At 42.0% G+C, this 22,505-nt stretch overlaps 1 protein-coding gene across 4 annotated transcripts in view; it reads right to left on the bottom strand.

The window, feature by feature from the left end:
* LOC126297610 (uncharacterized) overlaps positions 1-17,704 on the bottom strand; it is a 261,978-nt gene extending 244,274 nt beyond the window's left edge. The window contains exon 1 of one of the 4 annotated variants that reach the window (XM_049988614.1): positions 17,586-17,704. The gene's annotated coding sequence lies outside the window, so the exon portion shown is untranslated. Of the gene's footprint in view, positions 1-16,928; positions 17,236-17,585 lie in introns of those variants that run through there. The other 3 variants (XM_049988615.1, XM_049988616.1, XM_049988613.1) reach the window with 3 other exon arrangements.
* Positions 17,705-22,505: the final 4,801 nt, after the last annotated feature.

Below are 22,505 nucleotides of genomic sequence, written 5' to 3'. Positions count from 1 at the left end.
ACACAGGTCAGGTTCAGAGATGCCCATCCCCAGAAGCGGTTTCCGCATAGCCTGTTTGGTCAGCCTGTCAGCAAGTTCGTTGCCTGAGATGCCGACTTGTCCTGGGGTCCACACAAACACCACTGAATGACAGGAGCGGTCCAGGGTATAGTTGGACTCTCGGATGGATGCTACCGATAGCTTGTAGGCTGCTCAAGGAGTCAGTACAGAGAAGAAACGATTCCCCGGAGCATGAACGGATATACTGAAGTGCACAAGAGATGGCCACCAGCTCTGCAGTGAATACACTGCAGCCGTCAGGCAAGGAATGATGTTCAAAATGGCCTCTGTGGACGTAGGCAAAGCCAACATGACCATCAGCCATTGAGCCGTTGGTGTAAACCAATTCAGAGCCCCGGAACATGGCAAGAATTGAGAAGAAGTGACAGCAGAGAGTGGCACGAGTAACTAAGTCCTTGGGGTCATGTTAAAAGTCCAGACGAATCTGCAGCATAGGTGTACACCATGGAGGTGTATGTGTACTGGACCTCAAAGGGATGTGGTAAAGGGAAGGACTTCAGCTCAGACAGAAGGGATCGCACGCGAACTGCAATCGTTAGCCCATACCTGGGCCACTGTTGCGGGAGATGAACTGCCACAGGTGGAAAAAGGAGACAGTAATTTGGATGCTCAGGAGAACTACGAATGTGTGCAAAGTAACTGGCGAGCAGTTGGGCACATTCGATCTGCAATGGAGGGACTCTGGGCTTCACCAGGATACTGGTCACCGGACTCGTTCTAAAAGCTCCCGTCGCTAGGCAAATGTCACAGTGGTGCACTGGGTTGAGTACACGCAAGACTGAGGGTGCTGCCGAACCATAAACCAGACTCCCATGACTACGCCTTGTGGATGGCTGCCTGTAGACACCGCTCAGCAACACCAGTATTGGTGGAGCAGTACAAAATGCAGAAGTCATCTGCATACAGAGAGGATGAGACAGACAGCCCTACAGCTGCTGCTAGACCATTAATGGCAACTAAAAATAGCAATACACTCGATACAGAGCCCAGTGGGACACCATTATCCTGGATATGGGGGGAGGCACCAATTTGGACATGGAAAGTACAGAGCGACAGTAAATTCTGGATAAAAATCGGGAGCGGGCCTCGGAGATCCCACCCATATAATGTGGCAAGGATATGTCACCAGGTGGTGTCATAATGCTTTGTGTAGAGGCGGGGGGGGGGGCAACAAGGTGTTTGCCTTTGTAAAAGGCTGTTAGAATGGCAGACTCAAGGGGTACAAGATTATCAGTGGTAGAGCGACCCTGGCGGAAGCCGCCCTGACATGGAGCCAGTAGACCACGTGACTTCAGGACCCAACCCGACTGCCGACACACCATACGTTCCAGCAGCTTACATCCAACGTTGGTGAGGCTAATGGGCCAATAGCTATCCACATCAAGCGGGTTTTTACTGCGTTTGAGCACCGGAACGATGGTGCTCTCCCGCCATAGCAAGGCAAAGACGCCATCACACCAGATCCGATTGAAGATGACGAGGAGATGTTGCTTATAGTCAGATGAGAGATGTTGCATCATCTGACTGTAGATCCACTCCAGCCCAGGAGCTGAGTCGGGGCAATCTGCAAGTGCGCTGAGGAGCTCCCACTCTCTGAATGGGGCATTATAGGGTTCACTGTGGTGTGTATTGAATGAGAAGACTTTCCTTTCCATCCGCCATTTAAGGGTTCAAAAGGCTGGGGAAGGGGGGGAGGCGGTAGTTCTCCGACACAGAGGCTCAAGCATAGTGCTCAGCAATCGTGTTTGCGACGTGGGAGAAGTCCTGTGCTGCAAAGTGATAAATCAATGGCCGACTAACTACCTCGAGCCACACTGAAATGTGTGGCGGCCCCAGTATTTACGAAGCAGAGTTCGAACTGAGACAGTAAAGTTTCGACATCTCTGCCTCGGCCAGTAAGCACAGTTCACCCCACAAGAGGTTTATGGGTGTTAAAATCCCCAAAAGTAGGAAAGGTTTAGGGAGTCGATCAATCAGTGCAGCTAATACATTTAGGGGTACTGCACCATCTGGATGAAAATACACACTGCAGACAGTTATTTCCTTCACCGTCCATATTCTGACAGCCACAGCTTCAAAAGGGGTTTGAAGGGACAAAGTTTCACTACAGACTGAGTTCAGGACATAAATGCAAACTCAACCTGACACGAAATTATAGTCGCTATGGCTCCTGTAACATCCTTTATAGCTGCGGAGGGCAGGGGCCCGCATTGCCGAGAACCAGGTTTCCTGGAGAACAATGCAGAAAGCAGGTGTAAAGCTTAACAGCTGCCGTAGCTCAGCCAGGTGGTGGAAAAAACTGCCGCAAATCCACTGGAGGATGACATCATCGTGAGACTGAGAAGGCATGTAACATTCAATGAGGGAGTTTACACCTCAGGGTCACCTGCTGCCACCAACTTTTTGCCTGAGCAGTCTATTTCCATTGTGTCTGAGGGTCTGGTGAGATAAAAGTCCTCAGCGGACACCAGAATCTCCACCCCATCCTCTCAGATGCAGAGCATGTAGGTAGCAGTGGTGTGGAAGCCACCACAAGTTCCTTGTTCTTAGGGGGGGGGGACTTCTTTTTCAATTTCTTGCACTGTTCTTTCGGGTTTCCCTGGGTGGGAGGACTTCACTGAATCAGTCCGTGAGACTGAGAATAAGTGTGAAGCCTTACAACCAGCTGGTTTTGGGCTCTTCAGCCACTGGCGGGTGTCATCTTTCCCACTAGAAGAAACCTGGGAAGGGAGTGACCCAAGGGGCTCCTTCCTAGCGAGAGGAACTGAAGAAGCGTTACACTTCTCTGGCTCACAAGTGGTGACTGAAATCCCCAATGGTTGGGGGGAGGCGGGGGAGTTGCTCCCGAGGTAGGTGGTGCGGGAGGAACAGGAAGCAGGTGTAGCCTTCTGGCTCTGAGAGATGACTGGAATTTGTGGAACTGATGGGGCTACAACAGTTCTCGTAGTGGTGGCTTATGAGGTGGTCATAGCCACAGGATGTAGGCGCACATATTTTCTCTTAGCCTCAGTGTAGGTCAGTCAGTCCAGGATCTTATATTCCATGATTTTCTTCTCTTTCTGTAAAATCCTGCAGTCTGGCGAGCAAGGTGAATGATGCTCTCCGCAGTTGACACAGATGGGAGGCGGGGCACGTGGAGTATTGGGATATGACAGATGTCCACAATCTCGACAGTTGGGGCTGAAAGTACAGTGGGAAGACATATGACTGAACTTTCAGCACTTAAAGCATCGCATCGGGGAAAGGATATATGTCTTGACGTCACAGCAGTAGACCACCTCCTTGACCACCTTGGGCTGTGTGTCACCCTCGAAGGCACTGGTGGCAACCTGCTCATCCCTCAGACCCCAATGGATGCGCAGGACGAAATGAATACCTCGCCACTCTAAATTGGTGCACAGCTTGTCATCGGACAGCAAAAGAAGGTCCCTCTGGAATATAATACCCTGGACCATATTTAAGCTCTTATGCGGGGTGGTGGTAACAGAAACATACCCCAATTTGCCACAAGAGAGTAATGTCAGTGACTGGGCAGAGGATGTATTTTTATCAAAACTGACCTAGAGCACATTTTGGACAAGTCCTCCGCCTCCCCAAACTCGTCCGCCAAATGCTTCACAAAAAACTGAGGCTTCATGAATATGAAAGATTCCCCATCAACTATCGTACATATGAGGTACCGGGGTGAATAAGCTTCACTGCCATCCTTAGCCTGGAGTTCCTCCCATGGTGTGGCCCAGGGAGGGGAATGACTTGGGGTCATATTTCTTAGCACTGAAGTTAGACTTTGCTCGCTTAGAGACCGCTGGTAGTGGACCACCAGCAAGAGATGACGTAATACGCTTCATGGCGTGTTATCCGCCCTGATGCCACTCACTCTGACCAGGGGCCCTCCCCATGGGTGCCACCCAGCCGCAGCAAAGGCCACCTGGCAGGATGGCCATTGCCGGGAGTCCCGATGCCCCAGGGTGACGGGCATCTACTCATTGGCATTTGGTGGGAGTTAACGGCGCAGGCATCAACAGAGTGATCCCTGTTTTTGAGTGTTCAAGTTTGTTTATTGATTTTATGACATTACTTGAGGTGATTTTTGACCATCAGAATATTTTGCTAGGTGGCTTTTGGTGTTTATGCAGAGACACAGCAGCTGAACAATTAATAGAATTATTTGCAGTAAATGAAGAAAGGTGTTGTTAATTTATACATCTGGCACATATAATATAGTCTGGACTGCTCAAAAGCCTTCTAAAAACTATAGTAGACATACAATGTCAACTTCTGAATGCATGTGCCTAAGGCACTTTCTAATGTTCAGAGTTTTGGGGGATCTGACTTTCAAGTTCTACATGCAGGGTTAACAATATAGCATAGTGACCGTATTCAGTCAAAAAATACACCAGAGTGGAAGTGAGTTGCAACAGAGCCAGCTGCAGGCGGGTTAGGGTGTTATGTGTTGCAAAGTAAAGTGGTCGACTGGCACTGTGAAGCAGAGCCAACTGCAATACGCTAGCGAAAGGATGGAAACCTTTCCTCACTTGCCACCAAGAAAGTGTTTAGACTATATGCATTAAACCCTGTATAAACAGTCTGGAGCATATTAGCAATCAGCCATTCGTGTACTAAATCACTCTCATCCAAGTATCACAGCACACACCACAAGCCTGTGACACCTGGAGCGACATCTCAGAATGCAGTACATGGTCCGCTGTTCAACCACGAGATAGGGCAGCCTGCCCTTAGTCACAAGGGGGCCACCCACTTGCTGGAGGAAGTTCACAGCCATCATAGCTGCACAGCTGCACTGGCACCACAGTCACAGCCAGAGACATCGCTGACTGCGGCATTCTAGTGACGCCATGGTTAGCCCCGCTCTCTGTACTATCAGCAATGCTGAACATCTATTGTTTCGTATAAGAGGCAACTGGTCGCCTCCACCAAGCTGTTCCTGATGTAATATGATCCAGGGTCAGAATAAAGAGATTAACTGAACAAATCTCCTGCCATCCTGGCGTCTCATTTCACTCTCCATGGGGGACCATCCAAGGGGTCATTCAACACCAAGAAAGGCTGCTGTCAAAAATGTACAGAGCATTAACCAAATCACAGTGAATTGCATTCTTGCAAAGACTATCCTCTTTGCCCTTTAATTCATTATCATTTTCTGCAAGCACAGGAATAAAGCTTAAAATTCTATTATGACCGTAACCAAAACTCTTGCACTCAGAACAGTGTTCCTTGTTGTCATTTCAAGTGGAAGTCTAACAGAACATATTTAGTGGAAATAGTTGCAAGCTGTCTTTTCTGATTCAGTACATTACACCCACAATGTCAGTATCTAATGCGTCAGTTACATCTCACTTGCTACTATTGTTGAGTTAAAGGAGATGCAAAATATAATAAAGTATTTCACAGTAAGAAGTACTGAACTAGATGTCCTTATAGCGGACATTGTGTTACTGAGACGGCCAATGTTGTAACACTAAAACCGCAAACATTCGGTGAGATAGATGGAAAACCGCCTTAAAAACCATCCACAGTCTGGCCGGCACAACGGCCCTCAACACTAATTTGCCAGGCGGATACGTGCTGGTGACCGGCACACCTTCCCGCTCGAGAAGCAGCGTGTTAGACCATGTGGTTAGACAGGCGGGCACATAGTTAAGGTACTCAGCCACTGTTGCACTCATTAAGGGGGAAATACACCCTTTGAAATCCTAAATGTAGCAGGGATAAAATAAGGGAAGCAACAGGTTATCTATAACTTGTATAGAAACCAGACTACAGTTATAAGATCCCACTGCATTCTGCATCCATTCACATTAAAACTGGGAGCTGTTTCATTCGTGACTTGGTGACATTCCTATGTCTAACCTATTTTCTTTCTGTTGAGGCAAAGAACTTCCAATAAATTTTTTTCATTTTTTTTTTTTCTCCAAGAATATCCTCACCAGATCTGCCTCAGGCAGAACATATGCCTTGTTGTTCTCCACAATTTCACCATTTTTGTTTTACAAATACCACTATCAGCCACAAAATTTGTTCACTACTTACATTATTTAATTAACACCATGTTTTGAGCACTTGCACATAGAGGGAGAGAAAAATTACTGCATATATGCTTCCGTATAAGCCCTAATTTCTTGTAACTTATCTTTGTGGACCTACGCAAAACGTATGATGGCAGCAGTAGAATCGTTCTGCAGTAGCTTCAGATGCTGGGTCTCTCAATTTTTTCAACAGCTTTCCTCAAAAAGAAATGTTGCCTTCCCTCCAGGGATTCCCAATTGAGTTTCCAAAGCATCTCCGTAACACTTGTGTGTTGTTCAAACCTACCAGAAACAGATCAGCCCACCCACCTCTGAATTGCTTCGATGTCTTCCTGTAACTCCAAACACTCCAACAGTCCTTGAGAATAGATCAAACCGCGCTGATGCAAGGACACAAGCTTCTTGGTCTCAGGAAATTTATTATATCTGAACAGAGAATATGTTCAAGAACTCTGCAACAAACCAAGGATATTGGTCTGTATTTTTTAAGGTCCATTCCTTTACCATTCTTGGGACTTTGCACAGGGTGAGAGATTCACTATAAATGCAAGCCAAGTAAGGGGTCAATACAGTTAGCATAGCCTTTGTATCAACGAATTGGGACAGAGTCGTCAACTACAACATGCAAAAATCCAAGCATATAGTTATGTTTAGGAGTCATTTCAGACAAAAGAATCAAGCTGTTTAAAAACACAGATATCAGGATTGCTCTTGCCACTGACAACTTAAAAAAGAAATGGGCCCATGAAATCTCTCAACCAACAAAGAACCTGAGCAACTCAGGAATATATGAAGTCATATGCAGTCATTGCAACAAATAGTACATTGGCCAAAAGGTAAGAAATTTGAAAACCTGTTTTAAAGAACACACTGACTGTTACAGGCTTGATAAATCCAACAAGTCAACTATAGCAATACATACAAACGAAACAGGACACAGTTATAGCAATAGGCAATGGTCTTAAAGTACTGCATACTTTAGTAAACAGTTGGAATGTGGACAGCTTTGAGGAAATGGGAATATTCATCCCTGGGTCATTCCATGTCAAATTAGCTATGCCATGTCACCCATCATGAAACTTTGCACATTTGCTTATACTTATAGCGTAAGAACTTGTGCAAAATCCATTTGCTCTCAGACTAAAACTTTTTTTGTATCAAATTTTAAATGTTGTGATATTCTGATATCTGGGCTCTGCAAGAACATCAATGTGAAATGGTACTTATCTACATAAATGCCCATAGCTCAGATGTTCATGAAGCTTTCAATTTGAATTTTTTTCATAAGTTAAGAGACATGTAATTATTCAAGCAGTAAAGTTACAAACAATACAAAAAATTTAATATGTATGTCACTTTCCAATTTCCAGAAAAAGTGGAGACGTACTGAAAAATTCTTATATCACATTTCTCCAATCTGGTGAGAACTTGTAATTGGTCTTAAATAATTTTCAAAAGACAGTACAAATTGTAATAAAATAAAATTATTAATGGCTTTTCTACGAACAGACATACAAATAAATCTGAAATCACAATACTTTGTGTTGTGATGGAAAAGAATAATTCTAAGTAAGACCCTTCACACATGTCACCCATTGCTTCAGACTTTCACGAAACTTTTTCTACTTGTTGCTTCCTGCACAGCAACAGGCAACGCACAATTTCTCCACATACTTCATGAAGTTTGAAACGGGAGGGGGGGGGGGGGGGGGGAGATTTCCAAACTTAAATGCCGCAAATGAAGTTTGCCATTTGGATGGTATTACTTAAGACAAAAATAATAATAGCAGAAAGTATCTGATTTTCAACACATCCTTATCATATTTCCCCAAATATCACAGAAGGAATGTATCTTTATCACAAAATAATTAATAACTATTCTTCACTTAAGCTAAAATAGAAAATCAGCTTAAGCTGTTGTGGTCCAAACAATGATTTTTAAATGTGTGAAACACTTTCCGACAGCTGAAACAAGATTTATTTTATCGAAACTCTGATATTATTTAAAAAAGAAGATGCACTCTGAGTTTTCACAGATATTGGATGCTCATTTAACATACATCACATCACTGTTCTGAAGATCATTCAAATCTGATTAGGGCTATGTAAACTGACAAACTCATTAAAGTGCAGATCCCAAAGTTAGAAATTAAAATGAAACATTTTCATTACACGGGTTAACTTTATCTAGGGTCTCAAATTAGCATCTTCAAACAACAATTATTCTAGCCACACTAATGTTAATCTAAAATCTACATGTTCAGCAGTGAAGAACATTGAAACTATCAATGGAACTTCTTAAGAGCATTCCAGTTTTTAATCCACTGTGACATATTATATTCTGTTAACTTCATATCTTTTTCACTGAAGTAACACATTCTGCCTAATTATGTTTATCCCACCCATCTGCTTTGACCCATGACGTCACAAATATGGCACGACTCCAATATGGCGCCTATGACGTCATTACATAAACATGATAACAAACACGAAAATACATCGAAAAACCAAGACACACACGTTCCACAAAAAACCTAATGACACTAACAGGGCAAGCATGGGAAATATAGCTAAACAGCAGCTCCCGATCCCACAAATTGGAATCGAACACTTCCCTTGACCTATAGAGCTATATAGCTCAACAGCAGCTCCCGATACCGGAACACCCACAACCACACATTGTAATGGAACACTTCCCTCGACCCCAACACACAACAAATACACTAAGAACAATAAAAACAAAAACTTATCACAACAAAGTTCCGGCGCCGCAACCTAGGTTGGCCACCACACACACACACACACACACACACACACACACACACACACACACACAAACCAACGAAAAAATACGCAACCAGAAGAAAGACCCAACCTCCTGCCTCACCCCAAAATAAAATAGCCATAAACAAAAACTAAATGCAAAATAAAAAAATCTCAATCACACACTACAACTCAACAAAAACTGCAACAAAATAGATCCTCCACAACCATATCACAAACCAACACACTCTCCCCCCCCCCCCCCTTCCCGAGCTGCAGCCACCCACCTAGCCAACCTAACTAACCACCTTCTGCTTGTACATCTTACTAACAGCCCTTTTAAAAACAATCGAAAAAAAATAGCCCTCAGAGACGCTCTTTCGCCAACAGTACTCATCTAAATGAGACTGAAGATTGGAAGAGCACCTCTTCCACCTTCCAAGAACTGACTTAACAGCCCCCCACATCCCCTCTATAGCATTCGTACAAGGCCCCGTCTCATAATTTTTAAACTCTAAACTATAGTTAACAACTAAATGATTGTACCCTCTCTCATCCAACCCCCTATAAGAAGAAAAAGCATCTGAAACTACAGTGGAACCCAGTTCTATAAACTCCTTACTTAACCCCACTAATTCTGCCTTGGACCACCCCTCCACAACCCTGAAAACACATTCCGAACACCTACTCCCCGGTACAACAGCCCGCCCACACCCAGAGACTTACCCCTGCCACACTTCCTTCTCCCAAACTGTGAATCATCGACCTGCACCACAACCCCAGGCCCATCCAACTTACCCCTGTACTTAATAAACTCACTCAAAACATACTTCACAACAAAACGAAAACCAGTCAAGCACACTTCTCTCACTCACGCCAGTCTCACGCGTGCGCAATATCTTTGAGAGGATCTATAACAAAAGTAATACGTCAACAACACAATCTCGCGCTTCCCCAACCTAGACTTCTTGAACCAGGAACTGCGACACATGGAGCGCCATAGGTTATCCCTACGGCACCGCCACATATAACCGTCCCTGGTCCGAGATGCTGGAAGGTTTGCCAATGTCATTTCCTTCCGACAGACAGCACACTTGACCACCTCCGTAACCAACCCAAAAAGCTGTAGAAATTTGATCAGCTCCAACTGAGTTGTGCCCATCATAGCACGGAGTCGCGCACTACTTATTTTATCGGTCATATCCATACCTAACAAGACCAACAACAAATTCATTTATTCACATTAACATACGATCTACAGCAAACAGCACTACAATAACTTTCACACAAAACCACTAAATCGTTAACTCACTGAAACTAATTCCGCTCGAAACACAGCCAAAACGCGAACCAACCACTATAATCAGTAAGACCAAACTGAATCCATTACACCACACAACAAGAAACCCCTAAACACACCACCAGAGGGCACCACAAACTGCAACACGACGACACCTACAAACACGCCACACTCAAAAGCCAAACTTCGCGCCGTCATGACGTCACACACCACACCACAACAGCCTTAAATAACAGGTCAAAGCTGACGAGTGGAATCGGATGCTTCGTTCGACCCAGGTATGCCGACAACCCATTAAATGTTTTCCAAAGCCACAAAACAATAGTCTTCCTTCTCAGGCCAAAAGAAAGATACTGCTGGTGCAGGTGAGTGGAAAAAAAGTAGTTCAACATCTCCTTCTACATCACAGACATTTCCGATGAAGGCAAAGTACCACCTGTCATCATATACAGCTGCTACAAAAGAATTTTGTTGAGGACAAGTGCACGTCCAGTGTGAGGCATTTTCACTGAATGAAAAAAATCAAGGAAGACTTTTCAGAAGTGACTCCTTTAATCGCTACAGACTCACAAGAAAGTGGTTTGTAACGGTAAAAATTCCTGGTGTCAGATATTGTGTGGGTTGTCGAAATCTCTTCAAGGTTTTTGCGTAAGAAATCTACACTGACTTCCTCTAGGAAGTGAAAAAAACATTTGCAGAAATGATAAACACAAGCTGCAGTTGTTTTTTGTGCATAATTCACTAGCTGAAGACTAGCTCTTCTCGATATGTTTTATAGGTCTTCCCAAACCATTGCACACAGATTTACCATGGCTAGTAGCAAAAAAGGAATGCTCAGCATCAATAGAAAAATTGTTTATGTGCTCACAAAATTTTTTAAAGCTTTTTCTATTCTTATACTGAGCAGCACATCCATCAGTGAAATAGTGAACTTTCTTCATTTGTGGATAATGATCTGCCAGCCACTTAACCATTTATTTGTGAGCAGCATTTACAAATCCTATATCATGTTCCATATCATCACTTATAAAGCAGTGGTTCACTATTACCAATTTACTTTCTTCGTTTACCACATTTGAACAAACATGGGACGGATTGTACAGCTGCTTCTCGTCCAGTGGTACCTCTGAATTTCATTCTGAATTACAAAACTGTAGTTTTCCACAAAGTCCGTTAAGAGAATTAATTACTTTTTCCAGGGTTAGATTTTCTTTCAATTTTTTCAATGGTTTTGACAGCCACTTAGATATAAATGAGTGTGGCTTAAGTGCCTGTAATTCTGTTACCAACAAGTCTATGTATTCACCAACAGTTGCAGACTGCTTTACCAATTCTGCCCAATGATCTGTGTTTATCCCACCTGGCTGAACTCAATTTCATCATCAGCATCTTTGTAGGCTAATTTCTGTTTTAATAATTCTGCCAGTTTGTCATCACTGGGACAATTATCACACTGATTATGCATGCAGTCGAAGTTTTCTGAGTCACATACAAGAAATTATGTTTCTTTGGACACACACACACACACACACACACACACACACACACACACACTGAATGAGTGCCAGCAGCAGCACCAACTAAAATACACAACTTTGGTCTTAGTGAACAAAATTTAGAAACACCAATGTTAGTGTTTAGATTCTCCCATTTAAAACAAGATTACAGTTATCTTAAGTTGCAGAGGATGAGTCTCTTTTGCATATACACATTCTTCAGATCTCCAGGCGACTCAGGAGGACGTCTTTATCAGGAGAAAGAAAACTGGCGTTCTACGGATCGGAGCATGGAATATCAGATTTGAGCAGGTACGTTAGATAATTTAAAAAGGGAAATGGATAGGTTGAAGTTAGATATAGTAGGAATTAGTGAAGTTCGGTGGCAGGAGGAACAAGACATCTGGTCAGGTGAATACAGGGTTATAAATACAAAATCAAATAGAGCTAATGCAGGAGTAGGTTTAATAATGAATGGGAAAATAGGAATGCGGGTAAGCTACTACAAACAGCACAGTGAAAGCATTATTGTGGCCAAGATAGATACGAAGCCCACGCCTACCACAGTAGTACAAGTTTATATGACAACTAGCTCCACAGATGATGAAGAGATCGATGAAATGTATAATGAGATAAAAGAAATTATTCAGATAGTGAAGGGAGACAAAACTTTAATAGTCATGGTTGACTGGAACTCAATAGTAGGAAAAGGAAGAGAAGGAAACGTAGTAGGTGAATATGGAACAGGGGTAAGAGATGAAAGAGGAAGCCACCTGGTAGAATTTTGTACAGAGCATAACTTGATCATAGCTAACACCTGGTCCAAGAATCATAGGATTTAGGAACCAGGTTTTAAATTGTAAGACATTTCCTGGGGCAGATGTGGACTCTGACCACAATTTACTGGTGATGAAGTGTAGACTAAAACTGAAGAAACTGCAAAAGGTGGGAATTTAAGGAGATGGGACCTGGATAAATTGACTAAACCAGAGGTTGTACAGAGTTTCAGGGACAGCATAAGGGAACAATTGACAGGAATGGGGGAAAGAAATACAGTAGAAGAAGAATGGGTAGCTTTGAGGGATGAAGTAGTGAAGGCAGCAGAGGATCAAGTAGGTAAAAAGACGAGGACTAGTAGAAATCCTTGGGTAACACAAGAAATATTGAATTCAATTGATGAAAGAAGAAAATATAAAAATGCAGTCAATGAAGCAGCCAAAAAGGAATAAAAACGTCTCAAAAATAAGATCGACAGGAAGTGCAAAATGGCTAACCAGGGATGGCTAGACGACAAATGTAAGGATGTAGGGGATTATCTCACTAGGGGTAAGATAGATACTGCCTACAGGAAAATTAAAGAGACCTTTGGAAAAAAAGAGAAATACTTGTATGAACATGAAGAGCTCAGATGGAAACCGAGTTCTAAGCAAAGGAGGGAAAGCAGAAAGGTGGAAGGAGTATATACAGGGTCTATACAAGGGCGATATACTTGAGGACAATATTATGGAAATGGAAGAGGATGTAGACGAAGATGAAATGGGAGATACAATACTGCGTGAAGAGTTTGACAGAGCACTGAAAGACCTGAGTCAAAACAAGGCCCCGGAAGTGGACAATATTCCATTAGAACTACTCTCTTTCAAATTCTGCAGCCGGCAGGGGTAAAATACAGGGAGCAAAAGGTTATTTACAATTTGTACAGAAAATAGATGGTGGTTATAACAGTCGAGGGACATGAAAGGGAAGCAGTGGTTGGGAAGGGAGTGAGACAGGGTTGTAGCCTTTTCCCGGTGTTATTCAATCTGTATATTGAACAAGCAGTAAAGGAAACTAAAGAAAAATTCGGAGTAGGTATTAAAACCCATGGAGAAGAAATAAAAACTCTGAGGTTCGCCGATGACATCGTAATTCTGTCAGAGACAGCAAAGGACTTAAAAGAGCAGTTGAACGGAATGGACAGTGTCTTGAAAGGAGGATATAAGATGAACATCAATAAAAGTAAAACAAGGATAATGGAATGTAGTCAAATTAAGTCAGGTGATTCTGAGGGAATTAGATTAGGAAATGAGACACTTAAAGTAGTAAAGGAGTTTTGCTATTTGGGGAGCAAAATAACTGATGATAGTCGAAGTACAGAGGATATAAAATGCAGACTGGCAACGGCAAGGAAAGCGTTTCTGAAGAAGAGAAATTTGTTAACATCGAGTATAGATTTAAGTGTCAGGAAGTCATTTCTGAAAGTATTTGTATGGAGTGTAGCCATGTATGGAAGTGAAACATGGACGATAAATAGTTTGGACAAGAAAAGAACAGAAGCTTTCGAAATGTGGTGCTATAGGAGAATACAGAAGATTAGATGGGTAGATCACATAACTAATGAGGTATTGAATAGAATTACAGGAGTCATACTCATACTCTGTGATGAAGATGCTAGCACAGGAGAGGAATTCGTGGCAGGCTGCATCAAACCAGCCAGAAAACAGATGATCCAAATAAGAAACTCATACTGCACTACACTAACTTTTATCCCTTGGCCATTCTGCATGTCAAGCTTCTTTGCATGGCCATCCTCTGCAGCAGGCACATAAATGTTTGTTTTGTAAATAAAAACACCTTCTCTTGCTGCACTGTGTTCTCTCTCCCCCCCCCCCCCCTCCCCCAGGCGAGTTTCGACTTTTTTCACTTTATAAACACTTTAAACAAAAGCCTATCATAACTGTATCATCATAAATCTCCCTGATTATGCCTTAATGTGAAAAAAGGCGAAACACGCATGGGAAAATAAAATGCAGTGCAGCAAGAGAAGACTTTTTATTTACAAAACCAACATTCTGCATGTGTTTATAATAAAACAAAATTTAAGAGTCACTGTAACGCCATTCACGGGGTAACACTGACACCCTTTCAATTATTTTTTTTTTCTACTAACCTATGAAAAATATAGCATACACAGTGCAATATGAGTGTTTGTATAGAAATAATGTACAATAACAATACTCACTGTGAACAGAAGTTGATATATGCAATAGATATTCTACAAAAACGTCAAAAAAAGTGGTCAATCTTACCCCGGATGATCATACATACTAACAATACATTAATATATATGATCAAATCTCCTACATTATTAACACCTACCACCTCTTATACCTCCATGCTAACAAATGTTATGGGGAACCTGCAGCAGTTGTGGAGTCCCCTGGCTATATCCAAGCTCACTGATGATTCGTTCATTCTCTCATATAAATTCAGTTCGACCTCGCAGAGTATCTGATTCAATTTGTTTGTACTTTGTTTGCACAGACCTCAGTGCCTTTCCTACTTCACTGCTGCTGGTGTTAAACACAGGAGCAATTTTTTGCATGGAACACTCTTTTAACTTGGACTTTTTAGTCTGCACTTCACACATTCCACAGCCACTTCCTCTGTCTCTTAGTGTGTGATAGAGATCAAATACCTATTGCTTTGACACAACAATACACATCTGAACTTACCACACACGAGACAACACAAATATCATATTCTGCAATAATATAAGATGACAAAGTTAGTCATAACAAACAAACCCTAGTGCCACACACTGGCATTTTTCTGTAGCAAGGTAGACTCAGTGTGTCCTTTGATCTGACCGAGGCATCCATGGATTGCTGTTTTTGTGTGTACATCATCATCATCTAGTAAACATCAACAGACCAGCAGTAACCGTAAACAATGCTGCAAAACAGGTTCCAACCTCTCTGTAATAAGACTTAGTAAGGTGGGAAGATATGGCTTCGAAGTTCTTGCCATTGTATACATATACAGCCCATATTTTAAAGTGTGTGTGGAACTGTTAGTAGTAACAAAAAAACTTTCCCATCATTCAAAGGGAAAATAGAGAAGTAGCTTTCTTTGGTGCCTTGAAGTGCATGTGCACTCCACTGAGCAAATCGGTTCATAAAGTATGAAGTCTGTTTCTTCGAGTGTACTATATCCATCATATTTACAAAGGCAAAATGTCACACTGGCTTGATGAACATCTAATACTTGTGTCATCATTACCATTAACAAAACTTATGCCTTTGCACAACATACACCACCGATTACATATCCAAGGTTACCAAGTTATTGTTTAAAAGCTGGGATGTAATGAATGTCAACGGAATGAAAAATCCATTCTAGAAGTTTATGACAAAAATTTCTGCACAAAAGTTTATCTGGCGGCTTAAAAAATCAAAGGAACTGAATGGTGGCAATTCACTAACTAAAGAGACATTTTTCTTTTAACCACTCAATAGAGATAATCATATAGCTGTCAATTTATTATATCAATGACTGCAAAAAGTTTCGTCCAACCACTAAGTTGTAGATACACATTTTGCGATGTCCATTTGAGTAGTATTAACAACTCATAGATTCTAATGATAATCTTTCTATTTGATACATTTTTTAACACAATAAGAACCAGGGGCACAATGAATATGGCTAACCCTGTAACTGTTACTATCAGGTAACAATAATGATATTCAGAATTTAATTCTTGCGTAGCAAAAGGAGATGATACCAATTATGCCTTTAAACAAACTTTATATGGGAAGAATAATCACATTCCTATTTACAGTGCATTATACCACATGGAAAATTAGCAAATGAAGCACGGCTAAATTCACAAACGAATCAGCAGGTAGTATTAGTTGTAACTACACAGTTTTAGCAGATGACATCATAAGAGTTACTTATTGTTCGCCCCCCCCCCCTTTACATTTTTCATATTTACTGTCCAATAAAAGTAAATAATGTACACTGAAATACTCATCAAAGATTTGTCCTTTATGCATTTGCTTGCAGTTTTTGATATTTAACACGTAAAGTAAAAGTACGTTATAGACAGGGTGAACATAGACATCTCCCAACAGTACAGGTCAAACACTAACCACAATTCTTACTTAGTATTCACATTCGTTAGTTTTGCCACTTTACAAATTACCACTTTCGAACCTAAAATAGATTTTGGACTAGACTACACATTAGTTTATCACAACAGAAAATTTCGAGAACAAGCGGACGAGGAGGACGGGGGGGGGGGGGGGGGGGGTCACACTATCGCATACTGCTAAAGACTTCAAACGCACGATACCACGAACTACATACCACAAAAGATCGAATAATGTATGCAAAGCATTGTTTGGTGAATATTATATAATAAAGCCATGCAAGTTTCAGTTAAGTTAAATACAGACAACAGCGAGAAAACATTTTTCTCTAAGATTAAATACAACTCACTGTTCTTAACGGCTACGAAATCCCATACGGAACTGAAAATCGTCGTCTTTCGACAACTTTCTTCTGCGAAACACAGGAGGAAAATTCTTGCCGAGGACAACAAACACCAGACCTACTTCCGTTTGGAGTAAAACGTCTCAACTAATAAAGCGCGCGCATTTGAAACGTTGATCCACGTAATCCTCACACAATTTCGAATTCTCCAATCACAGAGAGGCAACCAAAGCACTCTAACTGCTCACGTGCAGCCGCAGACACAGACCGCCCGCCGCCGCCCCCCCCCCCCCCCCCCCCCCACCCAAGAGTTAGAGTGGCAACCAAAGCACTTTAACTGCTCACGTGCAGCCACCCCCCCCCCCCCCCCCACCCACCCACCCACCAAACATTGGCAGCAATAAACAAATGTCGGCAATTACTATGCAAAATATGCCAACCGTTTGCTTCTTGTGGCGATACGAACTCTTATTTTCTATGTATCACGTTCTTCATTATTAATGTTTGTAGTTCGTACAACTGACATAATTTTAGAAAACATAATACAAGTAACTATACGCAAATCGTGATGGCAGTCAGAACAGTTGTAACCTGGACCACTGCAAGAACACAGTTACGCTATCCAACCTTACAACACACCACTGAGATCTGCTGTCTCCATACCTTTCTCTCGACAAACAGCCAAGAAATAAACACAACAATCTCTCCATTCCCAACAACAACATCATCCAAAGCACATCGTATTTTGTGTTGGCCGGAATAAAAAAGCATACGCAAAGAACTTATGCCGAGTTTACTGTCTTCCTATGTTAGGTAGATGCAAATAAATTGGCGCCACTGTAAGTGGCGTGACGCCACAAACTACAGTAGTGTGAGTTTTTAATATGGGGCCAACTGAAATTATTCAGATGAGCTTTTAAATTCCTTTCAGTTTATGATATAAAGCCTCACTGAGGCTATGAGAAAAAATAGCTTAATGGAACGGCAGGCGACGTCACAGTAAAATAGTGGTGTGTACATACAACACAAAACGTCAAAACAACGTCACATCGCTTATGCTAGCGCCACAGGCGATTTCGCACCACCTAGAGTCATAAAAAATATAATAAAAAAGTATTATTATTAATCAAATAATATTTCGAACGCCCAGGATGTGCAACCAGTTATCGTTTACAGTGGCGATCAAAAGTACACTATCGTATTCTGACGCTCAAAGACATGCTCAGAGCAATTTTGAGGGAAACTTCCCAACTGATCTGTGATCTATGGTAAGTATTTTGAAGATAATGGTGTGGCGCATTGTAGGAAGTGTAGTTCATTTATTAGTAATTCATCAAAAATTGATCATGGTAAATACTCTGGTAATAAGTAATGTCCATACAGATGACATATCATTGATGATGTTGTTGAACCTTACAACATTTAGCATTTCATTTCAGAATGATAGTTTCGCGTCATAGTACAAGAGTCTTTAAATGATGATAGATTCCGAGTAGCTGTTTTATTCGGACAAAGCTACGATGATGCTGTCGTCGTAAACGATGATTACAACTGGTGGCTGGTTACATAGAGAGTGGGCTGAGTGGTACTGCGCTGGGAAATAAATTACTTTCCAGCTACTGCGGCGTAAGAAAACACTAGAGGGCGTGTCCACACCGACTTCTCCGATTTGGCACCGACTCTCATTACTTGTGGTGCCCTGTTGAGGTGCTAACTCTAGCATGATAACTCGTTCTGCTGACGGCAACATGTCGTCGTCCACTGCTACCCCCCGCCCCCCCCCCCCCAAAAAAAAATAAATCAGGATAACATTGTTGTGTAGTACTGTGTCACGTAACGATGGTGGGGAGGAAGCCTGAAAACAGACATAATGAAAAGACAGGGGGTGTAATGAAGGGCTTATGGCAATTCCCTCTCCACACCCTTTATCCACCTCGAAAGTGACTGGGAACACTGGTCAAAAAACTGGCCACAGGGTGCACACCCACATCCAGTGACACAGATGCTGTGGTTGGGTTGACTACAAGTGGAACTGCAGGCGAGTCATGTTGGCTGTCCAGGGGCAGTGCATCCACAGACATCAGCTCTGGCAGCTGTACCAGAAGTGACGTCTTCATCGTCGTCGATAGCGATCTCAATTGGCCTATGCTGAATGCTACAGAGAAGCAGAGAAGACAGCTGTTGTGGACTCCAGTGGCGTTCTGGGTCTGTCGGCAAAAATTCTGGAGCAAAATTACTGACAAAAGTACATCGCAAATGGCTCTGGGAACGACCGAACACACACGTGATGACACTGAGCTCCCAATTGTGTTTCTTGTCAAAAACTCTAAAAAAGACTTCATATTGTGACCGAACCTTGTCTGACCCATCAGAACGAAATGTTTCCAGCCGCAGAAGATGCAGCAGGGTACAGTGGCGATGCTCATGTACTAATCTTCCTCGCGGCTTCCTGTCATTTGGCAAGCAGAGATAGAACGAAAGACAAATGTTTAAGGTTTGTTCCCTGTGTGGGAGGAACGATGTTTCTCCATGTGACTTTTGAATGTTCAAACGAACTGTTCAGCTTCACCGCTAAGCTGAGGATGAAGTAGTGCGGTAGCAACATGATGTATGCCATTGTGGGCACAAAATGTTCAAAATTTGCTAATGTGAACTGTGGTCCATTGTCTGAGAAAATTACCTCAGGAAGACTTTCAAGATAAAAATCTGAAGGCAAGGCCAATACTGGCGGTGGATGTCATGGGAACTACGAGAGGAAATGTACTGTACGCATCTACCACCAACAACAATCCTGTATTCCAGAATGGCCTCAAAAAATCAATATATATGGGATGTCATGGTCCAGATGACGTGCTGACTCAAAAAAGCATTGTGGCAGAGCCTAAAGATGCTCTCCACTCACTCTGCAATGAGAGGTAATTTGTCAAATCTAGGCGTCCACACTATGCCAAGTACAATGAAGTCAGGAGAGTTGCTTTGTGCAAACTATGCCACAATGACCTTGGTGCAATCATGACAAAACTTCCCACTGGAGGGAATAGAGAATCACAGCCAATGAATCGCCACTCTCGATATGCAACAGTGGAACGTCTCACCACACGGGTAGTGTGTGATGATGCTAAATGTGGCGACACGCCACTGAGTGAAGACTTTCTTTCAAATTATACTGCCACCCATGGCAGACATACTGAATAACTGTACGAGGAGCTGTGTGGAAAGCAGCTGCTGTAACACTACACCGAAAGTCAAGAGAAAAATTTTGAAGACGTACAAAGTCCTGAGTATCAATTTGATAACATGATTCCTCACTGAATCAAACGCTGTGTCGATACCGGCTGTCGACTTAGACAACAAGACAGTGTTCTAATAATGTGCAACAGACCTGTACAGCAACTTGTATTGATAATTAGACAATAACAGAAGCTAACATTGCAATTTTTGCAGTCTGCAGTAGGAAAGGCTTCAAAGGATTGAACAAAGCCATTAAATTCTGATGATCTGTAATCAAATAAAACTACCGCCTGTAAAAATATTGATGGAAGTTGGTAACACCATGCATAGTGGCGAGAGCTGCCTTTTCATGTTGACTACAATTGCATTCCTCTTTGTTGAGAGTTAACAGGCAAAAACAATGGCTCAATCAAATGAACCAATTCTATAGGAGAACATAACTCCAATCACTTCATCGATGCATCCACAGCTAACACAAGAGGCTTATCTGGAACAAATTGAATCAGATGACGACTTAACAAAGCGTCCTTTATCTGCTGAGATGCGTCCTGGGGACCATACAAAGGGAACACTTTTCTGGCACAGTTGATTCAGCAGAGTAGCAATTTGGACAGCGTTTACAATAAACTTAATGTAATATGTAAAATTCTAAATGGTAGCTTGGATCACCTTAATGTTAGGGGGCGCTGGCGTATCTTAAATCACACACAAGTGCGAATTAGTGGGATATAAATCCTGTGCAATAAATCGTAGATATCTATACTAATTTACTAGGCAATCTTCAAAAGTATAATATTTTTCTTAATGCCCTTTGTACTGTTGTATATATGTTCCAGTGCAGTGCTGCTCAGTCTACTCTCTATGTAATCAGTGATCAATTGTAACCATCACCTACGTCATAAATATTCAAGTTCTTTGTGGAAGAAGAAGCACTTTTCCTTGTTACAATTTAAACCACTCACAGAAAGATCTTGAAACGACATTTGTAAATTTGCCAAATGTACAGCAGGTGTACAACCTGTGACAACAATATCATCCAGACAGTTTGTACATGGAATGACTTTGGTTGTTAATTGTTTCAGTAAACATGAAAACATTTTAGGAGCTGAAGCACTTGTGAACAGCAAGCAGTCTTTGAAACTGGAACAAACCCAGTTGAGTGTAGGTCACAAAATATTGCTTGGACTGCTCCTCTACAGGCAGCTGTACATATGACTCATGTAAATCAGTCTTGGAAAATAATCTCCCCTGTCCAATCTGCCCAGTAATCCCTCTGGTCATGGAGGAGGAAATTCATTCATTACAATTTGAGGATGTAGTGTTGCTTTGAAATCGACGCACAGACATGAATCTTTTAATGGCTTTTATAATATGAACAGGTGTGTTGCCCACTGACTTGCAGAAATTGGATATATTATTCTAAACCAAAAATGCTTGCACTGTTTCTATAACGTAATACATGGAATGAAACACCTTTCGTAACGTCACAAAAATTACTGGAAAACTACACATATCAAGTACTGTTATTTCATGTTCATTATATGCAGGCAAAACAGAAGCAGACATCTGTAGCCTTGGGCTGACGATCATTGCATATGTGTATTTACTGACAAGGGAAACAGATGTGCATGTGTCTAACTGAAACTTTATTGTCTTATGGGTCATTCTTAACTGGACAAGACCGAGTCTATATATGTTGTCTTGTACTGATGATAGGGAATAAGCAACACCCACCATATTTTTAATATTATAAGCTGTGGGCTGTGAATTGGGCTTCCAGTAGTGCAATACATTCAGGCCAGTCCTCCTCCTCGTTACTGGGAAACTTGTGAGCAGCTGCCAGTTGTGGTGCTATCTGAGCTTCTTGTTGGGACAACAATGTGGTCATCTGTTGAACGCCGAGCACCAGTCATTCACCTGAAACTGAACAACTTCGTTTAGAGACATTTCTTGTGGGGGCTCAGACTTGGTTACACAGTATGTTAGACATGATAGACAAAGGTGCAAATTAATAATGCTGCCATAACTAGCAGCTTCCATTGAGTCACAGGGAAGTGTGGTAACACTGTTCACTGAAGAGATGTGCATCCTTCAGCGTCGCCGTTATGTAACGGACGAAAAATTCGAGAGGGTCATCTTCGTTATCATTGTGGCATATTGTAATTCCAGATTTTATCCTGTGGCCTTATAATTTCCTGGCTCTTGTTTTACAACCAGACTACCAAGGCCAACTATTATGTACTGCCCAGTCGTAAACATCCTTGAGGGATTCACTTGCTCGTTCTGATAGCTGTGATAGTGTACCTATAATGTTGCTGTCATCAGCGAAGAGAACTTTTCTCAATGTCTTAT

This window comes from Schistocerca gregaria, chromosome X (assembly GCF_023897955.1).
Source record: "Schistocerca gregaria isolate iqSchGreg1 chromosome X, iqSchGreg1.2, whole genome shotgun sequence".
Lineage (NCBI taxonomy): Eukaryota > Metazoa > Arthropoda > Insecta > Orthoptera > Acrididae > Schistocerca > Schistocerca gregaria.
The sequence above is the reverse complement of the archived record's forward strand: the minus strand, read 5'-3'. Positions and strand labels throughout refer to the sequence as shown.